The sequence below is a fragment of the Adiantum capillus-veneris genome, chromosome 11 (assembly GCF_014529385.1).
Source record: "Adiantum capillus-veneris isolate H3 chromosome 11, ASM1452938v2, whole genome shotgun sequence".
Taxonomy (NCBI): domain Eukaryota; kingdom Viridiplantae; phylum Streptophyta; class Polypodiopsida; order Polypodiales; family Pteridaceae; genus Adiantum; species Adiantum capillus-veneris.
The window spans coordinates 46,812,670-46,826,352 of record NC_140941.1 but is presented as its reverse complement, the minus strand read 5'-3'; positions in this window follow the sequence as shown (position 1 = coordinate 46,826,352).

Sequence of the window (13,683 nt, the reverse complement as noted above, 5' to 3'; positions counted from 1 at the left end):
CAAGCTTTCTTTCAACTACATCAGTTGAAGATCTAGAGAGTTGGGCTATGGGGACGTATGGTTCAACCTCCTGGACATGCAATGTCTTGGGTTTTATTTCCTTAGGCAATATCTCAGGGACTATGGCTTGAGTGGTAGGGATAAGAGTTGGTTTTTGCGTTGTGACACCCCCAGTCCCCCAATCAATAGTGCATTTGGTGGCTATCATCCACGTGCGTCCTAGGTTTATATTACCCTCCATAGTTCCAGTAGGCATGACCAAAAAGTCTTGAGCTACAATTCCATTGTCATAACTGAAAAAAGTGTGTCAGATTCCAAAAACCGTAGTTTTTTTCTTGTTGACACCCTTGACTTGGATAATACTCTCAGATAGAGGTGGCTTCCCTAACTGACACCACACCCCATAGGATAGCAGATTATATTTAGCACCCGTGTCCAATAAGGCGTTATATAGCACTTTTCCATAGGCACTATTTAACTCAATAAGGTATCGTAGAGGTGTGTCAGAGTCCAACCAATCCTCTTCGATTTCCACGTGGAATGCATTTGTGACTCCAAGGTTAGCCTCTCGTTTTTGTCTTATACGTTGTTGTCGCTCCTTAGCCTCAGCTTGAGCTTGTATCTTGTTTAACTCGGTTTGTGCTTTGGCGGCCTTCTTTTGATGAATGGCCCGTAGTTCTTCTTGGCTTAAAGGATGATAATATCTTTTGAATTTACTCCCATTGAGGAATCCAATGGTTTCAACTCCATCAAGAGTTTCCACACGAAGGGTACCTTGTGGGGTAATTTCACATACTCTATATGGTCCTTTACCAGCATATTTCAACTTTTTCTTCTCTTTACGTACTCCATACATAAGGACTTTATCACCAACTTTGATGTCCTTGTCCTTCACATGGCGATCAAACCACTTCTTTCTCCTATCCTTTTCCACAAGAGCATTTTGCACAGCCAACTGTCTCTCTTCGTCTAGTTTTTCTAAGATATACAAATGCTCGGTTAAGGGGTTACCATTCCATCCTTCTTGCAAAGCTACCCTAAGACTAGGAATGACAAACTCCCAAGGCATAACCGCTTCTTGGCCGTATACCATTTTGAATGGCGTACAATTAATAGCCACTTTATAAGCAGTACGATAAGCCCATAGAGCAGATGTCAACTTCAAATCCCAATCAGTGCGATGAGCTTCTACCGTCTTGGTTAAAATAGAGATTAGAGTCTTGTTGGTGCTCTCGGCTTGTCCATTAGCTTGCGGGTAATAAGGTGTAGACTTATGGTGGGATATCATAAAGGTCGTGGTAAGCTCTCTTATTACCTCATTTATAAAATGGGTACCATTATCACTAACAATTTCAAAAGGGCAACCAAATCTTGTGATAATGTTCTCAAAAAGAAACTTAGCTGTTGTCCTCGCGTCAGCTTTTTGTGAAGCCTTAGCTTCAGCCCACTTTGTTACATAGTCCGTAGCAACTAGAATATATCGAGATTGAGTGTTGCGAGCTGCGGGACTAATTGGACCTACAAAGTCTAAGCCCCATTTTTCAAATGGTTGGGTTACTTTAATAGGATGTAAGGGCATTCTGTCTTTGCGCTGTGTGGTCTTGTAACGTTGGCACTCATCACACCCTTTTGTAAAAAGTGATGCATCCTTAAATAAAGTTGGCCACCAATAGCCTGATTGCAGCACCTTTCTAGCAGTCAGGTCTCCTGAAAAATGTCCTCCTGCTATGCCCATATGTGCTTCTTGCAAGATATACAAATATTCATCCTCGCGGGCACAACGCCTAAGAATATCGTCCTTGCCTAGTCTATACAGAGTTCCGGCAATCAAACAATAGGGTTCACATTCTTTTACTAGCCTTCGAGCGATATCCTTACGAAGTTCCTTGGGTGGAAAACCATTAACTAAAAATTTAACAATGTTCTCACTCCATTCAGGCATAGTCTCAACTATGAATAGGGAAGTATCGGGTAATTCATCATCAACTCCTGTAGGGGCTTCACCATTGGGTATGCGAGACAAATGATCAACCATGACGTGCCTTTTATCGGGTCTCACTACAATCGTGAAATCAAACTCCAGAAGAATTAACAACCATCGTGTGATACTTCCTGTGGAGCATGGCTTGTTTACCAGATACAGCAACGCTTGATGATCCACATAAAATACAAACTTGTTTGCCAGAAGGTAGTAGCGAAATTTCTTTACTGCATAAACCATTGCTAAACCTTCTCTCTCTGTAGTGGTGTAGTTCCTTTCAGCATCGTTCAATTGACGGCTTGCAAAGCTAATGGGATAGTCCAATTTATGTTCTCCTGGTTGAGTGAGAACACACCCAATAGCAAAGTTTGATGCATCAATATGCACATGGAAAATGACATCCCAGTTAGGTGTCCTTAAAATCGGAGCACTTGCTAGTGTTTTCTTCAATTGTTCATAGGCCTGGTCACACTCTTTAGTCCATTTAAATTCAATGAGAAGCTTGTACAAAGGACGTGCTATCTCAGCGAAAAATAAAATAAACCGTCGATAATAACCCACGTGTCCCATGAACCTTTGAACTCCCTTGTAATTGGTTGGTGGTGGTAACTCTAGAATCACTTTAATTTTGCTCTCATCGGTTGAGATACCATTCTTAGATACTATATGCCCTAAAATAACTCCATGCTTGACCCAAAATTGGCATTTGAACGGGTTCAATGAGATACGATATAACCTACACTTTTCAAACACCTTCCGCAAACATGATAGATGTTCTTTCCAAGAAGAGTAAACACAAAGGTCGTCTAAGAAAGCTTCACAAAACTCTCTCAAATATTCTTTAAAAGCAGTGTTTATTAATCGTTGGAATGTAGCAGGGGCATTTGTTAAGCCAAAAGCCATCACACGAAATGCAAACACGCCAAATTCTGTGATGAAGGCAGTTTTAGCTTGGTCCTCTAGCGCTATCGTGATTTGGTTGTAGCCTGAGTACCCATCTAGAAAGCTATAAGCTTCCTTGCCTGCAACTCTTTCGAGTACATGTTCGGAATATGGTAGGGGGTAATGGTCTCTTCTAGTAGCTGCATTAACTTTTTTGAGGTCCACGCACACCCTGAGTTTCCCATTCTTTTTTGGCACGATAACTATTGGAGACACCCATTCAGAGTGTTCAATAGGATATATGAACCCACATTTGATAAGATTTTCTAGTTCTTCTTGAATGATCTTTGCGTACTTAGGATTCATCGGGTAGGGTCTTTGTTGTACGGGCTTCGCAGTGCTAATCATAGGGATTGTATGTTGGACCACAGAAGGTGGAACACCTTTCATATCATGGTATGTCCAAGCGAATACGTCCTTGAATTCCTTGAGAAGCTCTTTGAGGACCGCCTCTTCAACTTCTGTGAGGTCTTGGGCAATAAAAACAGGTTTTGATTCTTCACCGGGGTCGGCTAATTCTATTTCTTTAACTATTGCCGGACCATCATAGATTCCATTATTCCCATCGATAGGTATTCTTTGGGCTTTTGTGTACACAACCTTTGCTTCCCCTGTGGTGTAAGATTTGAAATGTTCTGGTGCAGGATGCAAGTCTGTGGATTCTGGTTGTGCTTTGGTCTGTGCTTCCATTTCTGTTTTCTTGTGTTGTCGAGCTAACTCTTGGTTTTGACGCCTCCTTGCAGTGCGGCTCAACTTTGGCTTGTCTATGATCTCTAATTGGGCTATGTCATGGGGTCGTGGTCTACACCACATAACATTTTGGAGATATTCACCCCAATCGTCTACCAATTTTCGATGAGCATCACATGCTCCTATATAACTGAGCCATTCTGCTGAGGATCTCTTCTTTTTTATCCTAGCACGTACATTGGCTCGATATCGACGCCTCTTAAAGTTTTTCTTTTTCTTATTTGAGACCTGCTTTTGATTTGCATTTAGATCTGGCTCACTAAAGGAGTCCTCGTTGGTGTCCTCTTCACTCTCGGAGGAGCTATCATCGGTTGATGTGCTCGGTCCTTCCGAATGTTTTGACTCTGAACTTGCTCCACTCTCTAATTCATGAGATTCAGAATCTGTTTCACTCTGGGAGTCCGTGTCTGAGTCGTGTTGGTCAAAGTCTTCTATTCAGCTGTCGGTGTCACTGTCAAATTGGTCTACAATTGCCTTGCCCTTAGAAGATGCATGTATGGCACTTATCATGTTCAGAGGTGAAATTTGTGGTACCTCTTCCCCCTCTGGTGTGACCCAAGTGGTTCCTCTATTTCCCCAGGTATCTATGGTTGCAGCTAGGTGTACCCAGTCTACGTTGTCTGATTCCGTCATACCCGGTAACACATCCATGTAAGGAGAATCTTGGCCAATGTCTGTATCCTTCTTACAAGTGTAACAATATTGTAGTGGGGCCGAGTGAACTGTGGTGTCAGAGCAATGATCAATAATGGTTTTACTCCCTAAGGGGTGTACCTTACTAGTCACCAAATCCACTCTAAGGACAGAGTCTTGGAATTGCAAATAGACATGATTTTTAGACCAATCATGAATCATTTGTGCTTCCCTCATGAATGGTCGTCCTAAAATCATTTCATATGACATAAGGTGTTTAGAGAAATCCATTACAATGAACGTATGTCGTACCTTGTGTCCTAGAACTTTGATCTTAAGATCCTTGAGCATCCCCATAGGTTTGGCTATGGTACCATTTCCATCTTTACCACAATGTTAGTAACACTGAGGCGGGGTTTTCCCATGGATTCCCAACAATCTTTTGTAACGATGCTAACTCCCGCACCACCATCAAGAATTCCCTTTATAGTTAATCCCTTGGTAGTGATGGGTAGGGTCGCATTAGACTCGTCGCCTTCAAAATACTGCCCTAATTCGTTAATGGGTACCTCGATCACAGACTCGTGTCCATCTAAGTCAAGTGATTGCACATGATTTTCCTCATCAATCATAATCGAGTCAGGCCTATTTGGTTGCGCAAACTGCGGTAATCCCGTTTGTAGCTCTCCGTTAAGGAATGCTCGAAGTGCAAGGAATAACTCAGGATCTCCATACAGCTTTGCTATGATCGTGGTTCGGACCTCAGAAGACATGAAGTCCACTAGTTTGGCAACATTCATTGGCATTTTGCAGGGTGTAGGTCCTTGACTAGGAACTGGTGAGGATGGAATCTCATATTCCTCAATGGGATCAGGTATTCCTTCGTTAAACATCCTTTCCAACAAGAAAGGTGTATGCTCACTTTCTGATGTCCCGTCCTCACTCCCTTCTTGGATGATACTAGATATGGCTAACGGTCTATGGTTCATGTGGGGTGGATGAACTTGCGTGGGAAACACTGTGTCATGAATTTTGACATGCATGGGTTCTGGTTCTAGTTTCCTTTGAGTCTCCTCCACTAAACCTCTTAGATGTTTCACCTGCTCAATCTCGTCTACTGGGTTTGGGTACGTCCCAATCTTCTTTTTACGATTCTTCCCTTTTTGCCCCTGCGGTTTATCTTGGGGGTCTTGGATTGGATTTGGAAACACTTGTGGTGTTTTCAGAGGCTCTTTATGGTTTTCTCTTATTCGGTTTTCATTTGGTTCCATGTTACGGTTTTCTTTGTCGGTCTTTCCCTTTGTGGTATTGGTTCTAGTCTCCATTGTCTCGATTGAATCTGAATCATCCTCGAGGTCATTCATATACACGGGGTCATCTCCTGTTCCTATGTTTGTTTTGGAACTTGGCTTTGAATTTCCCGTATTCTGCGACCTCTTCCTTCGTGTCTTCTTTTTCTTTGCTTGGATAACTGACGCGGTATCTCTCTCTTCGAGGATATGGCCTGGCCCTTGAAGCATGGACCGTGTAATCGCATAAGCGGGTGCGACGGGTGGTATTGGCGATGTCACACTAGCAATTTCGACCAAATTTAGGGGTGTGATTTTAGGCGCATTTGGGTTATAGGGGCATTGGGCAATCAAGTGATCTATGCCACAACGATTACATGTGAGTATTGGCATTGCAGACGTGCTCCCTTGATTCATTTGCATCTGTGCAGCATTCTTTTGCAGCCTAATAGGGCACTCCGCTGCCCGATGTGGTCCACCACACTCGTAGCATTGAAGAGGTGGCCTCCTAGCCTGGGTGTTGATATTTTGACCTCTGGATGCGAGAGCAGCAGCTTGATAAACCGGCTTGACTTGCCCCCAACAATCTTCCATGTAGTATATAGGACACTCTTCCAATGTATCAAGTCCGTAGGCAATACTAGTGTCTATTTCCTCCTCACAGCCATCTGCATAAGCATTAGATGGCTCGCAACCCACTTGGTTCATAGGGGCGACTCTTGGATGCGGGGGCTGCGGTCCTAGCACAGGAGGTGGTAGCGGTGTAGCTTGTACAACATTTTGAGATCTAGGGACCATGTGTTGCGGTAGTTGCTCAACAGGTGGAGCAGGCATCAATACAGGAGCTCGAGGTGCATCCGTCCAGGCTACAGGTGGTCTATTTGCCATCATACGTTTGATCATTAAACAATCCTTAGCTTGGTGACCATACCTACCACATGCGTTGCAAGTTCCATTAAATTTTACTCTAAACGTAGGGCACTCACTAGTGCTATGTGGACCTAAGCAAATGGAACACCATTGTTGCTCCCTTCTTGGATACATGTGACTATTTTGAGGGGGTCGATTATCCTTAAGAGACTCTTGGATTGCCTTGGTGAGGTCTGTCAAGAATGTCTCAAATACCTTTGGCTCATTGGCAATGGGCTTTGCAGTCATGGGTTCATACTCAATGGCTTGTGAGCTAGTGGATCTCGTGTCAGTAGACACCCTCATGCCTGCTATCATCAAGTTGTCCTCTAATTGGATTGCATTGGCAGTGACATCTTCCCAGGTTGTGATACCTCTAATCACTAGTCCATTATAGATTCCTTCATTCCTCAACCCTCGAATGAATCGATCAAGCAGTTGGTTATTGTTGAAGCGCTCATTTACAGGGCAGCGAGAGTTTAAGTGCTTTAGACGACTAATGAAGTCCCTTACTGACTCTCCTTCCTTACGTTCGGCCTTCTGTAGCTGAGATGCTACACCCCAAAGCACACCTTCTCGTATGTACTCCTTTAGAAACAACCTTCGAAGGGTAGGGTAGATTGTTTTCTCGTCCACCCTTAGGGTTCTATACCAATCTCCAGCCTTCCCACTTAATGTCAAGCTTAAGGCATTGCACTTATGTAGTTCGTTGCGTTCCCCTAAGGAATCACATACTTGTTCAAACACTTCAATGTGTTTTCTAGCATCTTCGTCCCCATTGAATTTTTGCGTGAGTTTGGCAATTTGTACTGCCTTACTTCTAGGCTCTCTATCAGATGCATGATGCATATTTTCCGCGATAGATCGACCTATGGTTTGAGCAAACGCTGCCAAGTCACCTATGTGAGGAGGCAGGGCCGGTGGAGGTACTCTTGGAATCATATGTGGGAGAGGAACGGATACCGGTCTTGGCATATGTGTGGATGATGCAGGATATGGAACATAACCGGGCATAGGTCCACTCGGATAAGGGCTAGGGAGCGGCACTCGAGGAGCATAAACAAGTGGTACAATTGGAGGTGTGGGGGCCATGTGTGCATAAGGGGCTAGAGGCACATACGGTCGAGGCCCCATATTAGGTACTACGACACTAGGTAGTGGCACTGCGCTAACCGTAGATGTCATCGGTACATTCTCTGTCACGCCTATCCGCGGAGTGAGCACTGTGTTTTCCTTAATAGAGGGTTGAGCCAAGTTAGGGAAGCTAAAGTTGTCGCTCGGAGGCTCAGATTGCATAGAGACCCCAGGTGAAATGGCGTAAGATGGGTCCATGGGACTCATTAGAGGAGTCTCCATTTGTGATAGAGTAGGCTGTTGAGCCTTGCTCGTATCCAGAAATCTCATGGGGCCAGTTGAGAGTATATTTACCCCTCGGTTTTGCCTTTCCGATTGAATAATGCCATGGATAACATTACAGATCATTTTCTGTTGATCTTCGATGCTCGTGGCACTAGAGGTGGATTGTACAATCTCTATCCATCCTACATGGTAGGCGTGGCCAGAGTGTAGATCCGTCAACACCTCAGTGTGGAGGTCGTATGTCCAATGATCATTAATGAACAATCCTTCTAGAGTCGACGTGTTAACGGTTTCTTGTGAGGTAGAAGCAATGTTGCTCCCCGGGGTTTTACTTGTCACCAACGGTACTCTAGAGGTAACTTCTGAAGGAGGCAGCTCGACAGGGCCTTCTTGGTAAGAAGTTGGCAGGATATCCACATGGACACTCTTTGGGGGTGTGGGGTCCACGTGCGATGTGAAAGGAGAGTCCACTTCCCCACCCCCTTCGTGTGCTTCATTTGCATCAGGTTCCGAGCGAGTAGCTCTACCTAATGTTTCCATGAAACGGCTAAACATACTAGTACTAGGCTGTGGAGCTTCGGGAGGTGCATGGCCTTCTCTCTCAGTGTTTTGGGTAGGGTATGCTTCCATGATTTCTGAGTCGGAGGAGGAATCACTAGCGGCTATTTTAGGGTCTTGGGTGGTGCTACCTTGTGTCCCCGCTGAGGGTCTAGAGCCTATCGTGGATGGGTAATGGATGTCCGTATGAACAGAGGCACCCTCAATATGCTCGTGTTCTAGCACCCGCCCAGAGCGTAAGTGCATGTGCTTTTGATACCCTAAGGTGTCAAAAAGCTGCTCTAGGAGGCCTTGTGACTAGTTTTTTGCGTGTTTTTTGTTTGTTTTTTTGCTAGATTTTTTAGAGCGTGTCGTGGAATGGTCCATGTGATAGCTCGAAACGAGCGTATCGCTAGGAGGGACGCGTTGTGCTTTACAGCCCACCGTTTGGTTCTATTTTGCTTTAGAAAATCCCGAAACAGTCTTTTCCTAGCTGGGGAACTAAGCTCCAAATAGCAAGTCTAAGGGTGCAAGTGGGAAGAGAAGGGAGGAGAGTGGAGGACTTGCCCCACAGCTCTCATTCCCTCTTGAGGGGGTAGGGTATATATATAAGAGTGAGTCTAGTATATATCATAAGACTGAGGACTGAGGCCTGGGCCTGGGCTTGGGCTTGGGCTTGGGCTTGGGCTTGGGCTTGGGGAAATGATCCCGATCGAAATTTTAGTGATCCCCCAGTCACTCACGCTTAAATATTTTCGATTTTTTCCCGTTCGTTTTTATAACCTCCCCCTCACTCACGTTTTTATTTTTTGATTTTTTTTTTTTTGGATATTATTTGATACGCGTTTTGGTGCGCGTTGACCTCACCTAACTATTTACTGTCCCACCTACCTACTGACCTGCTAATCAGTGGTTCACCTAATTACTAACCTACTTAATTAACTAACTGTGCGCCTAACTGTGCACAAACCAGAAAACACAGAAAATGCAGAAAATTGAAACTTCACAGAACTGTGCAGTGCAAACCAGAAATGCAGAAAACGTAGAAACGCAAGAAATGCTAACTGTGTAAGCTGAAATCTGAGCTTAACAGAACACAGAAAACTTGAACGCAGTCAACAACATTGTGTCTTTCTCTACTGTTTTTGCATAACAACAATAATCAAACTTAAGCCGCGCCTTTCCTACATAAAAAATAGCTTCAATACAATTTACAGGTCGCCATTGGAGCTTCACGCGCAGCAGCTCCCCGGCAGCGGCGCCAAAAATGTCAAGGCTAGGGACTTGCTACGCGCCGTGTGCGAGCCACAAAGGCTCCTAGCACACAGTCATACAACAGACAAGCTCACAAGGAAGAATGGTGTGTCACTCACCTTCATGCGTAGTTGCGAATGAAGGATTCCCGCGCCGCGAAGAAGAGGGAGACACCGCTACGCCGCGCTCAACCGCCTCGCCGCCGTTGTGCCGCCGCAACACTCGATCACACACACACTCTCACTCTCTCTCTCTCTCTCTCTCTCTCTCTCTCTCTCTCTCTCTCTCTCTCTCTCTCTCTCTCTCTCTCTCTCTCTCTCTCTCTCTCTCTCTCACGTACACACACACACACACACAAGGAGATGGTGAAGGAGAAGGTGGAGATGGAGCCAGAGCAGCTTCTATTGCACAATGAGAGAATGAGTAAAAATTAGGTTTAGTGGCTTTTATATGAGCTCACCCCATTCACACTTGGGCGCCCATACTTAGCCAACTAACTCCTTGAATATTCCAGTTAGAGTGCGCCTGTCATCGGCGATCACCCTTACCCTGTTCCTATTGGTCCGACAAGCCCGGTACTTGACTCTAAATAATACAACGTTTATAGATCATAGGGTGTCCGTGTGCCGTGAGGGTTAACACCTTGTTAAATTTCGGAGTTTGTGTAGTTCCATCTACTTGTGCCTTGTTAAGTACCAAAAAGATTCCATTGCGGGACTTGTGGAAAGTACCATGTAAAACATAATCAGAGTCAAGTGTTGAATCTTAACAGTTGTAATTTTCTAATAGTATCCCAAAATTCTATGAACCACTTAGAAAGTTCACATGGTACATTGCACTTAAAAACCTAAATGCAAGGTTTAGTTTTAATACACAATGTATCGATCTTGATACATACCTCTATACGATCAACATCGTCTCTAATCTTTGAGTTGCTTGCATCTGCCCCTAGAGCTATCAATGCACTTGAGAGAGCAATGATCTTTGCATCAATTACCATCACCTCATATCAGATGCACCATATGATCCTCCCTCCATGTTGTCTTTCAATGTTTGAAGCTCAGTCAATTGCCCTTGAAGCACTGCATGTTCCCTCTATCTTCCACATGCTCTAACTTTTCTCTTGTAGTTGCACTTAGGCTGCATTTAGTGTGGTTTTCACACTCTCTAGTGTACTCTTTCTTGCAGCCAACATCTGCTCCACTTGCGCCAACATTTGGAGGTTAATAGAGCTGCAATTCAAAAATGAGTGAGGGCCCAAACTGTAGGAAATAGAAGCTATCCCCCCATGGTCACTGAGAGCCTTCGGAGTGGATTCTATGGTCCGAGTCACATGTTGATCCTTCTCATTGCAATCAATCTAGTTCTTGAGCTTTTTGTCCATCCCGCCCGAAAGCTTCTTGTAGTGATCTAGGACCTGCTCACCAAAAACAACCCATGCAACCTTCCACTGACCCGTTGGACTCTACATGGCAGTTGGGCATCTCTCTTATACAAACAAGGTTAAAAACTTGTGCATGATTTCTTTGTTGGTTGGTATGGCTTGATATACTTTGTAAAACAATAACCTACATTCTTTTCATATTCAAGCCGCACCATATGCAAGAAGATCCTGGCATCCTTCTCTCTTTTCTTTGTGAAGACTGCCAGCCAATCCTCATCTGTCACATTCTCATCATACAAATGTTGGTACAGCTTGCCTTCCAAACTTAGATTGTACTTCTTGTGTAGGTCATGTCGTGTAGAGCAAAATCTGGTTTTCTTGGGATATTGAGCCTTCCAAGATGCTACTGTTGAGCACAAAAATTCAGAGGGAAGGGGAATAGTCAAAACACTTTCACCGCCATGTAAATCTATGCATTTAATGTAATAAAACTAATGAAATGTGGGCATGGGAAAAACACTGGCAAACCTTTAACATCTAATTCTTTTTACCAAAAAGTACTAATTTAACATATTCATCCATTTAGGAGAAGGAAATGGGTAATTACCATTGCTCTTATCGGAGGCAAGAAAGGTGTCCTTTGATGAGTAAGGACATGTGTATCATGTTGTGAGAAACTATGAAAGAGGAGATCAAGTATTGCAATCAAACCATGCAGTAGGATGGGTGCCTAGGGAGGGTACACACCAAGGTCCAAGAGGATGGCCCTCAATTTATGTTATGAAGTTTTATTGTACAACTTACTCCTCCGACCACTCTCTTACACTACAACATGGATTATATATTTGTGTGTTTGCTAGATTATGACACAAATGACAAATTTAAGGACATGTGAATCATGTTGTGAGCAACTATCGAAGAGGAGATCTTTGTTTGACCTAGAAACTAGGTTAGCACATGCAATGCATCCCTTGATTTTTTTTCCTTTTTTTTTTTAATGTTGTGTTGTTGTTGTTTTTGGTTTTGGTTTTTTTTGTGTGGGGGGGGGGGGGGGACTTGGTTGTGTACTTTTTTTTCTTTTTTTAGCAAAACTCACAATTGTGAGTAGATCATATTGAACAGCCCAAAAAATTACAAGGTCTTGTCATGCTCTTGTTGAGCCATGACATCATCCAAGGACTATAATTACATCAGCTATCAGGGCAGCCACCCCTACCAACCCACCCCCTCCTCCCTGACACACAAGGTCCATAATCTTGTCTTCTGAGATCTTTTATTTATCGATGGCCAAGATTTTCCCCCAACCTAGGCATTCCATATGCTGAAAACAAGGCACACGTAGTCCTAGACCAATCCTCCGAGTGTTGCTTGCGCCCGAGCGTCCAAATTAGCACTTTGCTTTCTTGAATAATTTCTGCGAAGCTTGCCACCTCAAAACCTCCTTCAAACACACGGTGGTTCCTTGTTTGCCATACATTATGTAAGAAGAAGTATCTGACGATTTGAGTGTTGACGAGGAGGGCAGGACTACCTGAATTCTTACCTCCAAGGAATAGGTCAGTCTTGAAAAAACTAATTTTCCATGTTCTTTGGACCCACTTGCATATTTTCCCTACGAGGCCTTTGATAGTTGGGCAGTCCATGAATAGGTGGCCTAGATCTTCACTAGCCATCCTGCACCCCAAGCATCGATCTGACCCAATCCCTCTCTCCTGGTGATGTACTTATGTTGAGGTGAAATAAGGTAGAGATTTTGTTTACGTTCATTTTAATACCATCTTCTACCCCTACCTTTTACCATTGGTTTTGGGTCAACTCTTGTTGTTGTCGCCTTAGCACTACTCTCTCTCCTTCTTAAACATGTAGGTATATGGTTGAATTGAAAGTCACTATTCTATTTCCATTGATGGCCCTCTTAAAATTGGCTTTGTGGCGTTTACTTGTGAATAGGTTGTGTAACCATGCATTTTCTCAACCTCCCAAGGCTTGCTCTCTACAAACCAACGCCGAAGGAAATGGGCTGGGACAAAGTGGTTGGCAGGCCAGTCTGGAAGCCACTACCTATTCATGAAGTAGCAACATTATATTGAGGTGTTTATAGAGGTTTGGAAATCACGTTGAGGGTTTGTGATCAACTATAGGGGATCGTGATAATGAGAAAAACATCTGGCATCATTGGCTATATGCTTGGTGGCACCCACCGATAGCTATCTGGGTTTGTGTACGTCTTCGACATGTCCTCGATGGTGGATCCATGGACATCCGGTGTTGATCCCTTTCATTTTTGGTGGATGGCTCTTGAGTGGCCGATGATGGAGCTTTTGGATCCCCCTTCTTGAGGAATGGTGCAAATATGGTTGATTTGTGGCTCTTTATGTGCTACGTCCTATCCAATCCTTCTCGGGAGGTATCTGGCCTTGTGATAGAAGGCTTGCCACTTGTGGCCAAGCAAGAAAACATTACTAGTCTCGATGTTATGTATATGGGTCTTTGTAGTTAACTTATGGTAGTGGTGGGGCGACTCCTTTGTTCTCCATTGGAACATTGGTTTTTGTCACAGTTGGTTTCCATGGGTAGTTATAAGCATGGATTCATTGTATTGATGCTTTTTCTTAATATAAACTCCAATAGAGAGAGTAGCAAGC